This window comes from Toxorhynchites rutilus, chromosome 3, assembly GCF_029784135.1.
Source record: "Toxorhynchites rutilus septentrionalis strain SRP chromosome 3, ASM2978413v1, whole genome shotgun sequence".
NCBI classification, from domain to species: domain Eukaryota; kingdom Metazoa; phylum Arthropoda; class Insecta; order Diptera; family Culicidae; genus Toxorhynchites; species Toxorhynchites rutilus.
In genome coordinates, this window is record NC_073746.1 from 31,069,207 (window position 1) to 31,091,247 (window position 22,041).

The window sequence follows — 22,041 nt, forward strand, 5'->3', positions numbered from 1 at the left end:
TGAAGTAATAATAGAACTATCGCGTGACTTATCTTCCTGAGGTTCGTTCCGAGGTAACCGATGACTTTGAATGTGGATATGAGTTTCTCTTTTTTTTCTTCCTACTGTACGAAGAGTGACGATAAGCGATCGGATGTGGCATGGGAGTTTATCGTTCCGAAAAAGGGGGTAAAGTCAAGTGGCCGTTGAGGGTAATTTGTTTGGCTTATGCCCTAGAAGAGTGTATCATGGGACGAACAAAGTAAATTATTCTGCTTCGTTTGAAGATTTCATTAATCTATAGCAAGGGTGGCCAATCTTTTTAGCATAACGGGCGACTAGTTGTTCAAATGTCAGGCCGCGTTCTACCAACGTTGACTGTATCAAAAAGTCATTACAAGATAAATGTAGTACTAGACAATAAAACAGAGTTGAAAACTCTTCTGTACTCTCGCGCACAATCATAATTCGTGTGTCACAGACTGTGCCCGTCTCTGAATTTTGCAATTTTTAACTTTTTTTAAAGTAAAAAAAGATAAAATTAAATGAAAAAACTCCATAAAATATTTTTCTTCAATTTCATTCAGTTTGTCATACACTCTGTCCAACTTCTATAAGACTTCAACCTATATTCTAGTGTATTGGTATTGGTGACTATCATACACTGCATGATTTTCATATGTGTGTGTGCAAGCGCTGAGCGTAAACCGAAGGTTTTGTATTTTCAAGTTTCTATAAGACCAGTTACATTTTTCCGTTGTTTTGATCAATAAATCTGGAAAATGGCAAAGGGAAAAATGCTAACGGAGAGAAAAGAAAGACAAATCGATGCATTTCACCAAGAAGATGTTGATATCAGAGAAATTTCTCGTCGGATTGGACGATACCATCAAGTAGTGCTCAATTATTTAACGAATCCTCGAGGATACGGTAAGAAGGAGAGAGCTCCACGTAAATCGAAGCTCTCTGACCGAAATAAGCGGGAAATAGCTAGAACAGCTTCGAATACCTCAAAATCGCTTATGCAAATGATGCAATATTTCAATTTAAATGTTACTCGGGTGACAATTCGTCAAGTTTTGGTAAAAAATCCTCACATAGAGAGGGTTTATAAGGTTAAAGATCCTCATCTTACATCATTTCTCATCGGAAGAAGTCTGAGTTTTGCCAAAGCTCACATGGACCGTGGGTTCTGACAAAGAATGTTTTCAACATAATACGTTTGGCTATATAAAGGGTGTGTCACATCAAATTGCATCACTGAAAAAACGCTGTAGAAATTCGCACAGTAGACCGATCCTTTTGAAAATTTTAGACAGTAAAATAAAAACTATTAAACAACTTTTGGCATTTTCTTTTTATTCATACTTCCAGCCCAAGCCCGTATGCTCGCACCTTCCTCTTTACCCCGTCCATAAGGTTCTGTACAACGTCAGGTTGTAGTTTTTTTTTGAACAGAAATCCATTTTCTCTTGAAGTCCGCCTCCGATTTGACAACTTTTGGGTTCTTCCGGAGGGCCTGCTTCATAATCGCCCAATATTTCTCTATTGGGCGAAGCTCCGGCGCGTTGGGCGGGTTCATTTCCTTTGGCACGAAGGTGACCCCGTTGGCTTCGTACCACTCCAACACGTCCTTTGAATAGTGGCACGAAGCGAGATCCGGCCAGAAGATGGTCGGGCCCTCGTGCTGCTTCAATAGTGGTAGTAAGCGCTTCTGTAGGCACTCCTTAAGGTAAACCTGCCCGTTTACCGTGCCGGTCATAACGAAGGGGGCGCTCCGCTTTCCGCAAGAGCAGATCGCTTGCTACACCATGTACTTTTTGGCAAACTTGGATAGTTTCTGCTTGCGAATCTCCTCCGGAACGCTGAATTTGTCCTCTGCGGAGAAGAACAACAGGCCCGGCAGCTGACGAAAGTCCGCTTTGACGTAGGTTTCGTCGTCCATTACCAGGCAATGCGGCTTCGTCAGCATTTCGGTGTACAGCTTCCGGGCTCGCGTCTTCCCCACCATGTTTTGCCTTTCGTCGCGGTTAGGAGCCTTCTGAACCTTGTATGTACGCAGGCCCTCCCGCTGCTTGGTCCGCTGGACGAATGAACTTGACAAATTCAGCTTATTGGCGACATCCCGGACCGAACTTCTCGGATCACGTCTAAACTGCTTAACTACGCGCTTGTGATCTTTTTCACTGACGGAGCATCCATTTTTGCCGTTCTTCACCTTCCGGTCGATGGTTAGGTACTCGAAGTATCGTTTTAGTACTCTGCTGACCGTGGATTGGACGATTTCCAGCATCTTACCGATGTCCCGATGTGACAACTCCGGATTCTCGAAATGAGTGCGCAGGATTAATTCACGACGCTCTTTTTCGTTCGACGACATTTTTCCAAATTTACAGTGAAGCATGGCCAAAGTGATCTATACACTCTTATCTGATTATAAGCGAAAGCTGAAGATATAATTCCTTAAAAATAAATTTCTACAGCGTTTTTCCGTGATGCAATTTGATGTGACACACCCTTTACCATAACGAAAAGTTCTTCAATGTATAGGTTATCTTCACTAACGAAGACAAGTTCAATTAGGATGGTTCTGATGGCGTGATTTACGAAAGAAGGTATTTTTCAACCAGGAATTTTGGTGGAAGCTCGTGCGCGGTTTGGGCGCGATTCTGTGCAACCGGGAAGCTCAAGATAGCTTTCACATCATTCAAGGATTACTTATATGTTCTGGAATCCTCTCTTCTACCGTTTTTTGCGTGGATATCGTCACATAATATTTACATATCATATCATATTCATATCGACAAGGAAACTAAGCAATGGATTAAAGACCAAAAACTTAAATTTTTGGACTGGCCGGCTCACTCTCCAGACTTGAATCCTGTTGGAAATCATCGGGGGATCCTTGTACGCAGAATCTACACTGAGGGAAAACGGTACACCACGATTGAAGAGCTCAAGGTCGCAATTTCGGAAACATGGGAACAATATCGAGAAAGCTTTTGGTAATAAGTATTCCAACACGAATTTTCCAGGTTTTTAGCCGGAATAGCAAGGTTGCCAATTAGTGACATGCAAATCAGCCGATCGTTTTGAATTTTTCATTGATAATACTTATGAATTTTGAAATGGACTTCTAGAAATTGGACAGCTGAAATGATCATATTTAAGCACGATAAATAAACAAACAACTCTTTTGAACGAAATTGACGTTGAATATACTTTATTCTAAGCATTCAACAATTTATGAATGTATCTTGTTGAAATTGTAACTGTTTGTGTTGCAACGGGTGGTCTTATAGAAGTTGGACAGATTGTAGTTATGTAATTCAGTCTCCTCACAACAAAATTATTGATTCTTGGCCGAGACTGTGAGAGGTTTTATGACCGGAAAACAGGTCGTACTAATAAATTCTATTACCTTATGTACTGTAAAGTTTCATCACTTGATATCGTTGAATTTTTTAAATGATATCGTCATTTATGAACATACAAAGCAATTATTTTCCATAAAAATACACCTGAGATGATTATCATATTCCTCAATTACCTAGGGGTAAATGGTCATCCATTAGTGACATGCCGTATTTCATCGTCGATGAGAACGACCGTCATGTTACCGTCAATGGAGAGCGCTATCGCGACATGTTGGAAAACTATTTTTGACCAGATTGGAAGATCTGTGGTTGCAACAAGACGATGCCGCTTGCCACATAGCACACGTTACAATGGATGCATTGAAAAGTATATATGGTGCGCGTGTTATTTCGAGAAATGAACTTGTCGATGTGCCACACAGTAGTCCCTGAGAAAATTTAGGCGGCCAAAATTCAGATTTTTTAGCTAAAACCCAATTTTTGGTAGACTGGGGTTTACGGATACGCTGAGTTCATTTTTCAACTCTGTTTCACCTAAAAACCAAAAGGGGTGGAGGAGCAAGGGGGCAAAGCTCAATTTTTTTTCAGTTTTTATCGTGTTTGGTATCAAAATGTATATTTTCGGATACGTAAAGTTCATTTTTCAACTCGGTTTCACCAAAAAACCAAAAATGGGTGGGAGGGACAAGGATGAAAAGTTCAAAATGTTCAGTTTTTATAGTGTTTATCGTCAAAAAAGACCAGATGAAAAAGTCATTTTTGGAAAAAAGAGAAGGAAGTTGATTCTTCGAACAACCCTAAAATGGAAATGATTACCCTACTAAAAAATGAAAAAATACGGGTCTAATGTTTTGCGATAAAGAACAAAACTACCACTTTTCACGAAAATCTGAAAACCACTATATCGATTTGGCATGGAATGGCTGATTTCGGGTTAAAATTGAGAAAAATCTAAAAGGGGGGATTTCGGGTGAAAAACTCAAGTTTTTATTTATTTATAATGATACTACATCCCATTTAGAGATTAGATCTTCTTCACAATTTTTCGCCAATATTCCCGATCCATGGCTGCAGTTCTCCAACTCCCGGCTGCACCGATTCTTGCCAAGTCCTGCTCCACCTGGTCCAACCACCTCGCTCGCTGGACTCCTCTCCTTTTTGTTCCTACCGGATTCGATGCGAACATCATCTTTGCACGGCTGCTGTCCGGCAATCTTGCAACATGCCCTGCCCATCGCACTCGTCCAGCCTTGGCGACTTTCTGAATGCTGGGTTCACCGTAGAGTTGCGCCAGTTCGTGGTTCATTCTCCTACTCCATACCCCGCTTTCCTGTACACCACCGTATATTGTTCTGAGCACTCGGCGGTCGAAAACTCCAAGCGCTTGTGAGTCCTCTTCAAGCATCGTCCATGCTTCGTGCCCATAGAGAACAACCGGTCGAACTTGGGATTTGTACATGGTACACTTCGTACGGGGTCGGAGTTTGTTGGACCTCAAGGATTTGCGGAGCCCATAGTAGGCACGACTTCCATTGACAATGCGTCTTCGAATTTCACGGCTGTTGTTGTTGTCAGTTGTTATCAACGAGCCAAGGTAGACAAATTCCTCTACCACCTCGAGCTCATCGCCGTCGATCACAACACTACTACCAAGAAGAACTCTGTTGCGATCAGTCCCTCCAGCTAGCATGTATTTAGACTTAGACGCATTGATCCCAAGCCCAATCAGCCCTGCTTCGTGTTTCAGTCGGGTATACAAGTCGGCTACCGTCGCATGTGTTCTTCCGATTATGTCCACGTCGTCGGCGAAGCAGATAAACTGACTAGACTTGTTGAAAATCGTGCCCCGCATGTTGAAGCCCGCTCTCCGCATAACACCTTCCAGCGCCACGTTGAAGAGCAGACAGGAGATTCCATCGCCTTGTCGAAGTCCCCTGTGAGTCTCAAATGATTCCGACAGCTCACCTGAGATCCGCACACTGCACCGCACACCGTTCATCGTTGCCTGAATCAGTCTTGTCAGCTTTCGGGGAAAGCCGTGTTCGTCCATGATCCTCCATAGCTGTCGTCGGTCGATTGTATCATATGCGGCCTTGAAGTCGACGAAGATGTGGTGTGTAGGGACCTGATACTCGCGGCACTTTTGGAGGATCTGCCGCAGTGTAAAAATCTGGTCCGTCGTCGAGCAACCGGGCATGAATCCGGCCTGATAACTTCCCACAAATCTACTTACTATTGGCGATAGGCGGCGGAAGAGGATCTGAGACAAAATTTTGTAGGCACCATTCAGGATTGTGATGGCACGATAGTTCCCACAATCCAACTTGTCGCCTTTTTTATAGATGGGGCAGATTACCCCGTCCTTCCACTCCTCCGGTAGCTGTTCTGTGTCCCAGATCCTGACTATCAACCGGTGCATACACTCTACAAGTTTTCTCGGACCTCCCTTGAAGAGTTCCGCTACGAGGCCATCCTTACCAGCTGCTTTGTGGTTCTTGAGCTGATTAATGGCCTCCTTAACTTCACCCATCGTCGGGGGTGGTACGTCGTCGTTATTCATTGCACCGGTGTAGTCCTCCTCAACGCCGTCTAGGTCTCCTGTCTGCGCGCTGTTCAGGTGTTCATCGTAGTGCTGCCTCCACCTTTCGATCACCTCGCGTTCGTTCGTCAAGATGCCTCCTTCCTTGTTTCTGCACATTTCGGCCCGCGGCACAAAGCCTTTGTGCGAGGTGTTTAGTTTCTTGAAGAACTTCCGCGATTCTCGAGAACGATAAAGCAGCTCCATCTCCTCACACTCTTTCTCTTCCAGGCGGCGCTTTTTTCCCGAAAGAGATGTGTTTGCTGCCTTCGTTTCAGTCTGTATCGTTCCACGTTTTGTCGAGTCGCTCGTTGCAGCATGGCTGCGCGTGCTGCATCCTTCTCGTTCAGGAGCGCTCTGCACTCGTCGTCAAACCATTCGTTCCGTTGTCCTCGTTGTTCATGTGCTGCTAATTGCTGATTTTAAGGAGTTCCAGCATTCATCGAGGGGAACAGCATCCAGTTCGTCTACCCCCGGTAACGCAGCTTCAAGACGCTGCGAATATGTTGCAGCAACGTTCGGCTCCTGTAGTCGTCGTAGGTGGTACCGTGGTGAGCGCTGGTGTCTTATGTTATTGACGACTGACAGTTTAGAACGCAGTTTGACCATCACCAGGTAGTGGTCTGAATCGATGTTAGCGCCACGATAGGTTCTGACGTCGATGATATCCGAGAAGTGCCGACCGTCGATCAAAACGTGGTCAATTTGTGTTTCTGTTTGCTGTGGTGATCTCCAGGTGTAACGGTATTGGAGGCTGTGCTGGAAGAAGGTGCTACGTATGGCCATGTTCTTGGAGGCAGCGAAGTCGATAAGTCTTAGACCGTTTTCGTTGGTTCGCTGATGGGCGCTGAACCTACCAATTACCGGTCTGAATTCCTCCTCCTGGCCGACCTGAGCGTTCAAATCACCGATGACGATTTTGATGTCGTGTTTTGGGCAGCGATCGTATTCACGCTCTAGCTGCGCGTAGAATTCTTCTTTATCGTCATCGGTGCTAGCTAGATGGGGGCTGTGGACGTTGATAATGCTGATATTGAAGAAGTGGCCTCTCATCCTCAATCTGCACATTCTTTCATTGATCGGTCACCAACCAATCACCCGTTTTTGCATCTCCCCCATCACGATGAAAGCTGTACCCAGCTCGTGTGTGTTGCCGCAGCTCTGATAGATGGTATATCCACCATGGAACGATCGCACCATCGAACCTTTCCAGCACACCTCCTGCAGAAAAACTCAAGTGCTGAGTGATAAAAGACACTGTGAGGAACACTTTCATTAAAAAAGTTTTGCGGGGAAATGCGGGGCAAGTTTCATAAGTTCATCCGAAGCTAAATAAAACTTCCAAAATAGTACTTACTTTGTGTGGAGTTGACATATACAGGGTGGGCCATTTAAAGTGGAAGGATTTGTTTTTGCAATAGCAAAGTGGAATTTTAAAATTTTTTTTTTGAAATTCATTTATTTTGGTCCAAGGAGATTTGTTCTAACTACTTTTTGATTATGATATCTCGTAAATGACCGCCTCTGGCCTTGACCGCAAAATGTGCCCTTTTTTCGGCATTTTCCATCACTTTGCCCAATGTTTCGGCCGATATGGCAGCAATTTCTTGTCGGATATTGTCTTTCAGCGCAGCCAGGGTCCTTGGTTTACCAGTGTATACCTTGGATTTTAAATATCCCCATAAAAAAAAGTCAGGAGGCGTCAAATCAGGTGGTCTCGGTGGCCAGTCATAATCGCCGTTTTTCGATATTAATCTTCCGGGGAACATTTCGCGCCGTCCTGTTGGAACCAGTAATTGTCCAATTCATTTTCACGAACAAATGGCAATAAAAAATCGGTTATCATTGTCCGATAACGCTCCCCATTCACGGTTATCGTTGCTCCATTTTCGTTTCCAAAGAAGTACGGGCCGATGACTTTATCGGCATAAATGCCACACCACACAGTAACTTTTTGGTCGTAAAGAGGTTGCGTTTCGATGAATTGAGGGTTTTCAGTAGCATAAAACCGACAATTTTGTTTATTCACTCCTCCATTCAAGTTGAAATGCGCCTCATCAGACATTATGATTTTTTGCCAAAAGCCACGTTCATTTTTGGCCATTTCGATGGTCCATTTCGCAAATTCAAGTCGACGTGGTAAGTCAGATGGGTTAAGTTGTTGAGCCATTTGAATTTTATACGGAAACATTTTCAAATCAACACGAATTATGCGTCGGAGAGTGGTTCGAGCGATGCCTAACTCTTGCGAACGATGGCGACCTGATGTCGATGGAGTCTCTGCAACACTGGCTCGAACGGCATCAATATTCTCGTCGAAACGTCTTGGTCGTTGTCTGGACAGTTGACTGGCATTACCAACACTACCAGACGATATAAATTTGGCATATAATCGACGTATAGTGTTGTCTCCAGGCGATGTTTTAACTTTATTTTTATTTTTCCACGCACGTTTAGTTAACACAATTGAGAAGTTATTTTGAAAGTACAGCTGAACAATTTCAGCGCGTTGTTTAGGTGTGTATTGTTCCATGGTTAAAATTGTACTGAAATGACGCTTCCAACGCGGTATGACATTTGTTAATCTGACATCTCTGTCAAAAGTTATGGGGTTGCCAGTTGCTTCCACTTTAAATGGCCCACCCTGTACCAACCGAATTTTGAAACTGACAACAAATTCAAATTCTCCGTTCAAAATGCTTCAAGAAACATAATGAGCCAAAAAAAATCGTTTAGAAACTTCACCAAAACACATGTTAGAAAAACACACGTGAAATAGTGGCACCGGCAAGCATGCGAAACTGGTATCTAATCGCCTTGCCAGAGCAATGATGCGAGCGCGGAATGGGGTGGAACACGTGATCCTAGATGCCTTGAACATCCTAGAATAGGGGACTGTAGGATTTTTTGTGTTTTTATGCAACTTCATTTTTTGGGTTTTGGCCGCCTAAATTTTCTCAGGGACCACTGTGTGCCACCTCGTTCATGCAATTCGACACCATTGAATTTATTTTTATGGGGCTATGTCAAGTCACTAGCCAGCACCTTTATAAGAGCTCAGAGACAATATTCAACGCAAAATTCGTAACATTCTGGTCGAAATGTGTGGCCGAGTAGTGGAAAATTGAGTTCAACGGATCGATCACCGTAAACGGGTCGTGGTGGTCATATGACCGAAATCGAATTTCATTATTCAAATGTAAGAGTTGAACTACACCTAGAATAAATTTAAACACATTATTCCAAAAATCCTATGTTATCGGAAATATTGGCCCCTATGATGTAAATTGAATAGATCGATTCGATCCCAATAACTATTACACCGAACAAATTTTCGTATTTTATGAATCGATAGAATCTCATCGAATCGATTTATTTCTCGATTGTCGACGAATTGCATATTTTGAAACTTGCCGAAATGTTTCCCAAATCAAAACAGTTCAAAAAATTATGCCGACAGCTATCACCCGATAGATATAAACAGCAACATAGAGCTAACGAGCAAAGTTCTGTTCATCTTGAATTGCATAATAGAGCCCAATATTTATTTTTAGAAATTTCTAATTTCTCATCCACTAGTTGCTCTATTCATGAATGTACTTCTTGAAAGAAATCTGTACAATTAATTCACAATACTTATCATAGTTTTAAAATTAAAGTGACAATACTTCATTAAAACTCGCATTCGCATTCTTCAAAGGTGAAATTTTGTTTACATTAATTATAAGGTTTCGAAAATCAATAAAAAAAATCGTGTTTGTTTCCCGATGTATCCAGCATTTTCAATTGGCCATTTGACAAATTATATGCCTGGAGAAAACAACGTTGAAATTGTTCCTAGTGACAATTTTTTGCAATTCAAAAAATTAACAAACTGAATGAAACTGATAATTCAGAACGATTGATAACACCTGCCGGAAAGGCTAATGCAGTTGGCAACCATTTCGCTAGTTTACACAATTTTGGCCAGAACATTACCAGTCCATTTGAAGCTTCGGTGAATGATACTGTAAGGGCTATTGACAAAAAAAAACCTACGCGGGCGACCGGTAGACCGCGGACTACCGTTTGGCCATCCCTGATCTGTAGAATTGAATCGGTAACCAAAATATCACTTGAACGAATTTCGAGACATCCCTCTGGTTTGGAATCGGTCAGTGTGTAGCATAATCTCCAAACGCATGCCAATGTATAAAAGGATGAGTAGCAAAACTGTTCGCATGGGACAAAATCTGCTTCTGATCCTTTGAAACCACGTCAGATTATAGCCTTAAATCGGCTTCCAGATCGAGTTTAAGTGAGGTTAATGAAACGTAATGGAAAAATTGTTTTATTGCCCACTGGTCTATGAGGTAAAAATTTTGCAAATATTGCTAAATATTTTGATCTTGTTTACAACAAACAGATTATATAAAGAATGCGAAGGGATTTGCTGAGACAAAACAATGTCAGTGGTATTACTTGTCCCGTTTTGTCGATCTACATTCATCTACAGCAATCGGTTCGAGCGTAATACCAAAGATCTGAATGTGCTACTCCGATGAACGTTACAAGCTTATTGAAAATCAGGATCAAATAATACGAAAATTTTATTCAACAAACACATTATGGCTGCTTTCCAACGCGAATTATTTTGCATGTTTTAGAATACGCAATGTCGAATACAGCTGTTCAATATCACGCGCCGAAAACACAGGTTATTCATCGATTCAAAAGAACTCAAACAGCAAAGAGTAATACGGAAAATCCTTTATCGAGCACAAAATGTAGCCCGCATAACCGCCACCGCAGTCGAAAACAAATAATTAACGGGAAGGAAAACAGAAACAGCCACCCCAAGAGAGATGCTTCCCCAATCTTCCGTCAAGTCAGACGATTGTGTGCGATTGATGTTTAGCTGGATGGTGGAAGCCATGAGACAATAGGATCACTTAATTGCTACTAAAGTGACTGCCAAACTGTGTTGGACCAGTTAGAGCACGACGCGGGGGTGTGATTTCATCCCCTGCGTGAGAACAAAAGGGGAATGACAAAAATAATGAGGGATTTTACTCGTGCGGATTTGTTTGATTACAAATGAAAAAGTGACACGACTTGGTCCCCTTGAGAGTGTAGCTTTCAGCTTGGATGAGATAGGTAAACAATCGCTTCCTGCCGGATGTTCGTCGAGGGAAGGCACTTGCTCATAGCCACAGTAGTGCGGATCATCTATGATGTTGGAATATGTGTAGCAATCGTTGCTGAGTATTTTTATACGACTTTAACTCGGAGCGCACTATCGTGTTATTCAGGACTACTCATTTGGAACATGCCATCACCTCGCAATCGATTCCCTGAAAATATTGACAATCTTTGTATAGAACTAAATGTGATGTTTTATTTAAAAAAAATTGAAACAAACAGTGTGGAACAATGCAGAACACTGATATTGAGCAAAATATGGCGCATTTTCGTGGTGAACAACTCAATCGTCTTTGTTCTCAAGGCAGTCTCATTTTATCGACTTTATCAGAAGTGAAAACAAAAAAGAGCAGTTTATTCGATTCTCCATTTTCGTACAAATAAACAGTTTAGCATGGAAATGCCACTTGTATAAGCCATTCGCTGCCAAGACGAGTATACTCGTCCTACTTTAAATTGCAAATTGAATAAGCAATGTTTTGTATATAAATATGTAAAAAATACTACAAATATTTTTTTTCACAAAAATCGTACTTTATTTCTTATAAAGAATGAACAAGAAATAACAGGGTTTTAGTGAACAATAACACTCAAAGTATAAATGGCAATGGGAATGACTTCATTTAATTTAGGCTTGGCAGCGAATAGGATAAATATTTGTGTCCCGCATTTTTTATCGCGAGCTCACGATAAAAATCCCGGACTATCCACTCATGAATGTTCAACCAACTTGTGTTATCTCAATTATTTCAAGCCCTCGTTATGTGCTGTCCAGAAACGAAGGTTGTACTCAAATAAATATAAAACAAATAAAAGCTAATTTAAAAAAAAAACCTAAAACCTAAAACCTAAAACTCTACCTAAAAAAAAGTCACAGGAGGGTCGTATCCGAAACACGACTGCATAGTTGACGTTGGATTCCGTTAGACTATCTGTTGATTCTGGAAATGTTTGAAGAATTACATCGTAAAACTTTTTGATTTGGTGGCCCTGAAAAGGGCCGTTTTGTTTGGTTGTTGGTTATTGTTTGTTAACTCCACCAGTGTTCATCGAGTGATGATGACAGAAGTATGGTAAACAGTCGTTTGATGGTGCGTATCAGATAAAAGATACCGAAGTGGAACGAGATATGATGAAAACTACCCTCTGTGATCTTAGATGAGATGGCTCCTGTATATAAAAGTAAAAAATAAATCAAAAAAACTCACCAATGTGCTATAAGATAATTTCCAATAACGAACACAATTATCAATTTTTTTTCAATATAGAGAAAACTTATTTGAAATGGAAAAGGTAATTTTCTTTTATATTTTTTACTTTCTGAGTGTGTATCCAATGCGAATTTCAATTGGACAACAACACTTAATACTATATGTAGAGAATATGGGAAATCACTATTTCTAATATTTCTTCACTTTTCCAATTTTTCTGTCGTATTTACTTTCTTTGGGTAAAAATGAACACAACAAGCTTAAACCTAACAACCCGTTCTCGAGCGGGAACAAACCTTGGTTTTTATTTATGAAAATTGAAATAGATCATTTCAAATATCAAGTCATTTTCAACACAACTGCTACCATATACAATTTTAAACTCACACTTGTACCAAATTTTTCACAATGAACGATTGAAATTGAAATATGAAATTTCACGAAGCAACCAACATTCAACTTCCAAATTAAAGGTTTATTTACTAAAATTTATCGTATCACTTACCTTAATTGCAATATAAAAATTCCCCGACATGCATATATTTGCAATGTCGATTTCCCCAGGCACCTTGATTTAAAATCTCTGTTGAAGAACACATTTCGGTGAGAGAAAAGCTCCCCCTACTTTCTTGTATTTGCAATGTCGATTTCCCCCAGGCAGCTTGGTTTTGATGGCTCTGTTAGGGACCCGCCACATGTGTCGTCAATTTCAACCAATCAGAAGTGGGTATTTCCGTTAGGATAGGGGTTGAGATTTTTCAATTGTTCGATAATTATTTTCATGACAAATATTATTTTCTTCAATATAAAAAAATTGTTATGGAGTGCCGAAATCGATTGAAGCAAAAATCTCATCAATCCAACATGAAATGACTTAGCAATAATCGTTTGAAATTGGACAATTTTCACGATGTGCTCGATTTTCGATTTTCAAATTGTACCCCAATATGTTCCCGAAAGACGTAATCCTACGTTAAAACTACAAAAATTAATATACACATAAATATAATTCTAGCATATTCGACTAAAAAAAATGAAGCAAAATTCCCTTTTCTATAGTCAACATTAAACCCAGAAACTAATACTGATTCTCCTCCCGCAAAATCATAAGGAGTACGATTAGTTTCTGCCAAACAAGAAGCAAGCCAAACAAATCTTAAAGGATAACAAAATACAATAAATCAAATATATTTTTGAAACAAATAAAAATTCAAAAAATTATAACCTACCAACTTAAAAATGCATTTTAATGAAGTTAAAGTTAATCTTACTGCGTAAGAAATAGTTTGTGCCACAGCTCAAACAACAAACAGAACAAAAGGCAATAGGAAGAAAGCGCAGAATTCCAGTCAGCAATTTACAAATCAATCTTTTGTTGATGAACACAGTCTGTTTCTTCTGCTGCTGTTGCGAGTAGGGTAGCGTCTCACATTCTGGTGCGAACATTGATGTTAAAATTAAGATATCTATTTTCAATAGCTGATCATATTTTTTCTCTCTCAAGACTGAAAGTAATATATCGTATAACAAAGCATTGGCACTGTAAAGGCTGTCCCAAGTCAAATTGCACCACGAGAAAAGATTTGACAACTTTTGCCATATTTGTTTCATTCAACTTACTTTTCATCAAAATGCATGAACCTTTCTCTTCACACTACTCATAAGATCTCGTACAACGTTTGGACCAACTTTTTTTTGGAAACCCAGGTTTCTTCCTATCTTCCACCAATTCACTTCCTTAGGATGCTTACGAGGTGCCTGCTTCATTATTGCTTCTGTTTCTTACTTCTGGCCCAGTATTTCTCAACTAGGCGCCGATGCTTTGGCACGAAATTAACGTTCTTAGCCTTGTACCACTCCAAAACATTTTTCGAGTAATGGCACGAAGCTAGATCCAACCAGAAAATCGTAGGACCTTAGTGTTGCTCAGAAGTGGAAGTAGACATATTTGGAGGCATTTCTCAAGATACACCTGCCCATTGACCCTACCGGTAGTCACGAAAGGGGTGTTATGCTTGCCACCAAGGCGCTTATATTAATGTATAACAGGTGAAGCAACATCATCACTTCAATAAGAAGGGGATTACGGTTTGTGGAGCGGGGGTTGTTTGTTTTGTTATTACTAGGATACGCCATTTTTGCATTTCCACATGCGAGAGTAGTGGATATGAGAATGAAATTCTACAAAATCATTCTTTCTTTTTCACATAAATTCGCGAAACCCGAACATAGTTGGCAACGTTCGAATAAGCGTCGTAGCAGTTTGTAGAGCCGCCGGCAGCGTTCTGATGCTGTTTGTAAACAATACCGACAGCATTTCCAATATGGCTGAAAGTGCATTTCATATGATTGTTTCACCTGGTATATATAGAGGCGCCTTGCTTGCCACATGAAAAAATTTGTTGCCAAACTATGTATTTTTTTTGTAAACTTCGACATCTTCTACTTTCGAACGTCCTCAGGAACATCAAACAAAATGAGCAGTAAAAAAACTGGAGCCTCGAATGCTACAGGAAGATTGCTTTGATAATGCGATTTCGTCAGCATTTGGGTGTAGAGTTTTCGTGCACGTGATTTTGTCACCGTATTCTACCGTTCATTGCGATTCAGTAACTTTTCGGCTTGTATGTATATAATCTTTCACGTTTTTTGTATTTTGTGCGAAAGTTCTGCTTACATTTAGTTCTTTTGTTATATCTCTAACGAAACTGTTCGGATTTATCTCAAAAGCTTGAGTACTTTTAGTACTTTTAGTACTTTTTTGACTCACTTTTTATTTCAAATTGGAAAGCATTCAGTTCTATACCTGTAAAATTCATAACTTGAGAACAAAATGATATAAAAACCCAAAACATTTGTTGAAGGTATAAAAGTATCCAGCATTAACATTGTTGGTAAAATTATTCGACCATATCTTCTTCACGCAGAGTCGAAAATGCTAAGGCCAATCGTAAATCACATGCAGCTTCTCGGTAGAATTATTTATTTGACGATTGGTAATTCCAATGAGAACTGTGAATAATCCGATGGGTTGGCAATTGGCCAATCATTTGCGGAGATGAAGACTGGTAGATTTGTTGCTAGTCTCGTTTTTATTTAACTGTTCTAGAAGTTTTTTTTTGCATCGTTCCAAATATATTCGTTTCAATCTGGGCGTCAATAAATGACTCACACATCGATGTACGCATCAGTTAATTTATCCAATTCATTTCGACTGATGAACGCTTTTGATTCCGAAAAGGATTGATGAACGCGTTCATGAAGAACATAGATGTGAACAACCGAGTACTGTGGGGTATCGAGATGGAAAATGGAAGGTGGGAAGATTTTTTAAATCTGTGACGTCACAGATTTCGTTTATGTATGTTACTTTTCTTATAATAGTCCAATCCATAGGAAAAGTGTTGTTATTAAAAGTAACAATAAGCAAATGAAATGAACGAACTAGTTTTTTTTCCTAAATCAATGCTAGCGTTCAAAATCATAAGGGTCCGACATTTTAACAGAAACTAAAATTTCAGTATTTTTGAAGTGTTCCAGACTTAATTTTAATTCAATTTTACTTCTTGTTACGTCGACCAAAAACGTAAACGAACAAAGTCAGAGTCACACAATCTTTTGTTCCTTTGACGGATAAACATTTGACTGTGCATGGTAAATAAGGTTGCAAGTTTATTTCATGTAAAATGAACTTGAAAAATAAATTTAATTGACTCCGTATGACTTAGATTGAGACGAAAAGTTTTCTGCTTGAGCTTTAGTTTTAGACGACTGAAGTTTTCAGCAATCTAATTGTGAAAAAAGTATTTCCAATTGCTGACAAATTGCCACACGTCCTTGTACAGACCGAACATTATCGTTGCTAGGAAACCGAACAAGTACTAATGGGACCACGAAACTTAGTGAGAGTGAAGGGGAACATCGAACTACACGACTGCAGTGTTACCACTTTTCTTCGCTCCAAATTTCTCTGCTGAGAGCAGTCGCGATTTCACTGACAGAATTATGGCTATACTTGATGGCTATACTTGATATCATGATTAAATCGGACGTTCTTTCAATCATCAAAAAGTTTCTTCAATAGTTTTTGTTTGTTTCAATATAGAAAATCCTCAAATATAAACATACTCCAACGCCGTTTTGATTTTGAATGTGAGAAAAAGTCACTGATAGTGACTGACTGTCAGTGAATCTGTTTCTTGACTTTGATTTCACTTCTTTCATGACTGAAACAATTGCAAACAAATATTTGTGGAGTCAAACAAAGAAGTAATAAAAAGAGCATGTTCTATTAGTTCTGGAAATCACGCTTCTGGAATAAATCTGGAGTAGAAATCCAAGACATCATACTTTTCAAATTTGTCACGCAATTCTAAATCACTGAAAAATGATCATTAATCGTTCTTAAAAGTTCTTAGAGTACTAACGAGAACAATTGTCAGAAGGTTAAATTAGTACGGAAAAAACAGAGAAGAAAACAGACAATGATCAGCTTGGAAAATCACGATTAACAAGAATTACTCACAAAGTTATTTTAATTCAGTTGCATGGAAGAATTTTCAACTATAGAGGAATTCCAAATGAAATCGACAAATGACAAAACATGAGTATTTTTGATTCGAATGAAAGTGTGTATTCCGTTTGGGTTAGAGGAAATATGAGTTTTCCACAGCAATTGGGAATTTTTTGACTCAAGCGTAACTTTTGAAAAGGGCGTATCGATTTGCGTAAGAGAAATCTTTGATAATTTATATCTCAAAAAATATGAGTCGTTCTGAAATAGTGTGTTAGAAAGAGTTATAGAGTATTGATGGTTGAATATGAAAAAAATGTACACTGAGAAAAAAATTAGTACTTTTTTTTTACAAAATAAAAATTCAATTTACAATATCCAAAATACATCTTTTTAATTTTCTTTTTAATTTTTTCATACAAAATAGAAGTCATGCTGTCATTTTCGAAACTTCGAATTTTTGAATGTTAACAATCATTTTTAGCCACAAATTATGAATCCTGATCTGATTTAAAACAAAAAAGGTTATTATCAATCTCCTTCTAAATGTAGCCATACTCGAAATATTTAAAAAAATATTTCTAATTTATTGTCTTTCTTATAGTAAATAATCCCTTTTAATATGTTTGTCGTGTTATACCGTCATGTTCATGAAATTTTATTGCTTATAATCTCCAACAACTTTTCCAAATACATCATCATGGTTCATTTTTTGACTCAAGCGTAACTTTTGAAAAGGGCGTATCGATTTGCGTAAGAGAAATCTTTGATAATTTATATCTCAAAAAATATGAGTCGTTCTGAAATAGTGTGTTAGAAAGGATTATAGAGTATTGTTGGCTTAATTTGAAAAAAATATACACTGAGAAGAAAAATTAGTACTCTTTTTTTTATTTACAAAATAAAATTTTCATTTGCAATATTAAAAAATATGTATTTATTTATATTTTTTTCAAGTTTTTCATATAAAATAGAAGTTATGTAGAGAATTTAAAAAATGGGCCCGAGATTTTTTTTTTTATGCAAAATATATATTTTTATTAAGGCTCATATGGCGTCAACCTGACGGGGCCGGGAGTTCAATATTTCGACAATGTTTGCCTTATAACTATGTTAGTAATATGTAACCGATTACTCGCGGTTGGCTCGAGGTTAGTATTACAAGTGTTTTCGTAATTGTGATGTTGCTGTCTCCAATGCTCTGTACCTGTGCCCGACACGGGATACTTCCTTTTGGGATGCAGCTGACCATTAATCAGCAACGCCCCCTTAGTCTGTACCCCATATCTAGCGTGGTGCGTCTTCTCGAGGAATCCAGGATAGAATGGTCACTAGCCGGCGCAATCATCAGCTCGTGTAGAGTTGTCATGAGCGGTACAACCTTTGGCTCTTGTTGAATCATCAGTGGACTGCACAACCTTTGGCCCGTGTATCTGTAAAGAGTGTGTGTATGTATTGCCGCGACTAAGTAAAAGTTTATAGATCGGATAGGAGGGATACGAAACAGGGACACAACGAAAGAAACATCATTAAACGTTGACATCGGCGTTTCTGAGGAAGAGGTATAGATGAAGCAGAAGATCAGGATCACGGCTACCTAAGATATCCCGGACGGGAATATCCGATTGTCTGCCTTTTGCTCTCAGTGCTCTAGAGAGCTGAGAGCGAGCAGCATGGAACCGGATACACGACCAGACAATATGCTCGATGTCGTGGTAGCCATCGCCACAATCACAAAGATTGTTTGCCGCGAGCCCAATGCGATAGAGATGCGCGTTTAGGTTGTAGTGATTGGACATAAGCCGAGATATCACGCGAATGAAATCACGACCGACATTCAATCCCTTAAATCAAGCTATCGTCGAAACCTTAGGGATAATCGTGTGTAACCAACGACCGAACTCATCTTCACTCCACATGCGCTGCCAACTAACGAGTGTGTCCTGACGAGGAATGTGAAAAAATTCGTTATAAGTAATTTGCCTTTCAAAAAGTGTGCCTTCTGAAGCGCCCACCTTAGCTAGCGAGTCCGCTTTCTCATTCCCCGGAATCGAGCAATGAGAGGGAACCCATGCTAAGGTAATCTTGAATAATTTTTCGACCAAAACACTCAATAGATGGTCTTATTCTTGTTAGGAAATAAGATGAGCGTTTATCAACTTTCATTGAGCGGATTGCCTCTATTGAGCTGAGACTGTCTGGAAAAATAAAATAATGGTCGATGGGCAATGTTTCAATGATCCCTAAAGCGTAGTATATCGCACCCAGTTCAGCGACATACACGGAACAAGGATCTTTGAGTTTGAAAGAGGCACTGGAATTTTCATTGAAGATGACGAAGCCAGTGGACCCGTTTATGCATGAACCGTCAGTAAAGAACATTTTATCAGATCTAACTTTCCCATATTCTGCCGAAAATATCTCCGGAATATAATCGGAGCGTAGATGATCTGGGATTCAATGGATCTTTTGTCGCATGGACAGATCAAAATTGACAGAGGAATTGCAAAAGTATGAGAAGCAAACTTGGTTGGAGATGCCCGGTGAAGGGTGCACTTCATGGGTAAGGTACTCATGGTATAAAGACATAAAACTTGACTGAGGAGTCAGTTGGAGTAGATTTTCGAAGTTATCAATCACCAATGGATTCATGATCTTGCAACGGATGAGAAATCTGTAGGATAATTCTGTGAACCGAAGAGTAAGCGGGGGTACTCCTGCCAAAACTTCGAGACTCATCGTATGTGTCGAATGCAAACACCCCATGGCTATACGCAAGCAACGATATTGTATTCTCTCCAGCTTGAGAATATGAATCCTGGCAGCTGATCGGAAGCAAAAACTGCCATATTCTAACACTGATAATATCGTTGTTTTGTACAACTGAATGAGGTCTCCTGGATGGGCACCCCACCATGTTCCGGTTATTGTTTGGAGAAAATTGATTCTTTGCTGGCATTTCTGTTTCAAATACGCAATGTGTATTCCCCAGGTACATTTAGAGTCAAAATATACTCCAAGGTATTTGAAAAACATCGAGTGCCTGATCGCTTTGCCGGATAGGTGAAACTGGAATTGGGCGGGTTCGTGCTTCCTAGAAAAAACGACCATTTCGGTTTTCTCCGTAGAGAATTCGATACCCAGCTTGAGAGCCCACGTGAACAGGTTGTTCAGGGTATCTTGCAAGGATTTTTGCAGAACGGCGGGATTAGTACCCGTGATGGAAATAACTCCATCGTCTGCAAGTTGCCTCAACGTGCAATCTCTAGTTAGACAATCATCTATATCATTGACGTAAAAACTGTACAAGAGTGGGCTTAGGCAGGAGCCTTGTGGCAGGCCCATAAAACTGTATCGAGAAGATTTCAAGCTGCCATGATTGAAAAACATGTGCTTTTCTGAGAGTAAATTGTACAGAAAATTATTCAGAATTGGCGAAAGTCCACGATTATGAAGTTTCTCTGTGAGAATTTCCATGGAAACTGAATCAAATGACCCTTTGATATCGAGGAAAACGGAAGCCATTTGTTCTTTGCGAGCAAATGCGATTTGGATTTCAGAAGATAGCAGCGCGAGACAATCATTCGTCCCTTTACCTCGGCGGAAGCCAAACTGCGTATTTTGGGCCCGAGATGGTAAAACTATTTTTGACGAAATTTGTGGAACATAGAATTTTTAGGAATTTTCGAAACTTCGAATTTTTGTATATTAGCAATCACTTTTAGCCACAAATTATGAATCCTGATGTGATTATCAATCTCCTTCTAAATGTAGTCATTCTCGAGATATATAAAAAAATATTTCTAATTTATAATCTTTTTTATAGTAAATAATCTCTTTTAATATAATTCTCAATTACTGTGAAAAACTCATATTTCCTCCAATCCAAACGAAATACACACTTTCATTGGAATCATAAATACAAGTTCTTAAAATCTGCATTTTTAGATTTCACGATATCATTTGGATTTGCTGTATATTTTAAATTTCGCTCCTTTGATTTTTTTTTCAAATCAGGCAGCGGGTCGCATGTTGGCACCCATAGATGTAGACAATACTCATTAAACTAATTTCACCCAAAATTTCAATGGAAAATACCCAATGGGTAAAAAATTACACCCATTTGAAAATAATGCAATTTAAGTCGGGACAGCCTATAAGACTATTGTTAACAATCAGTTAAGAATAGACCAGATCAAAAGTGATTCTCTCCTATTTTTGTATTAGTCACCCGTTAGAAGTATCCAGTTCACATAACAAACGGCTTCATTTAGAGTATTACAGTAGTTGAGTTAGTATTTTAAGAATCTAAATTTATGTAATAATTGTACTGAGCACTGCATAGTACAGCAAAGTTTCAATCTAAAAAAAGTTCAGAAGCTTGTTAATGATTGAGATTTTATCATAAGCATAGTAGGATTGTTTTCATCTAATATGATACTCTAGCTTCTCATAAGACAACCGCAATGAGCTACCTAGCACGATGTGTTTGCATAAACAACGAACAAAAACCTTGGATGGGCTACTCAAATCCGCATCCGTCCACTGTGGATATACTGTAAAGCGAAATATTTAGCCTTATCGTGAATAAGCACCCGTTAAGACGGGCCAATATTTTCCTCAGCACAAGCCATAGAAGAAAAATATTTACCCCAGACCACACGAAATGTCCGCATGAGTTCGCCCAAACAAACGAAACCACAATATTTGGAAATATTGATCCCCCGCAAACGGTCCAATATTTGCAAACTGCTTTCTCCTGCGACCTTTTAATAATAAAGCAATTTTTCTATTACTTTTCATTAACCTCACTTAGGCTCCGGGCTCGGAGTATTATCCTCTGATCTTCTCATTTCATCATTATCCGATCCATTTACTGGATCATACCCGCTCGGAATTCTCATCTTTCTGCATCGGTAGCATCCTTCCATACAAAGACAAGCAGATCGGCCGAAAACCGCAGGATTCATCCCAATGCCGCTCCGCTCCACACAGTGTGGAGTGTGCAAAATTAAAATTTTGCATATCCCACAGCTGGCCACGGTCCGGGGCTGGTAATCCGGTTAGGCCCGAGAATACCATGGGTGAGAAGAAATAACAAAACCTCTAGACTGAAGAAGGATTGTTGCTTTCGTGTGCCGCTACCACTGCAGCGGTGTGGGATCAAAGCGGACCACGATAATCTGTCTAAAACATCTCTAA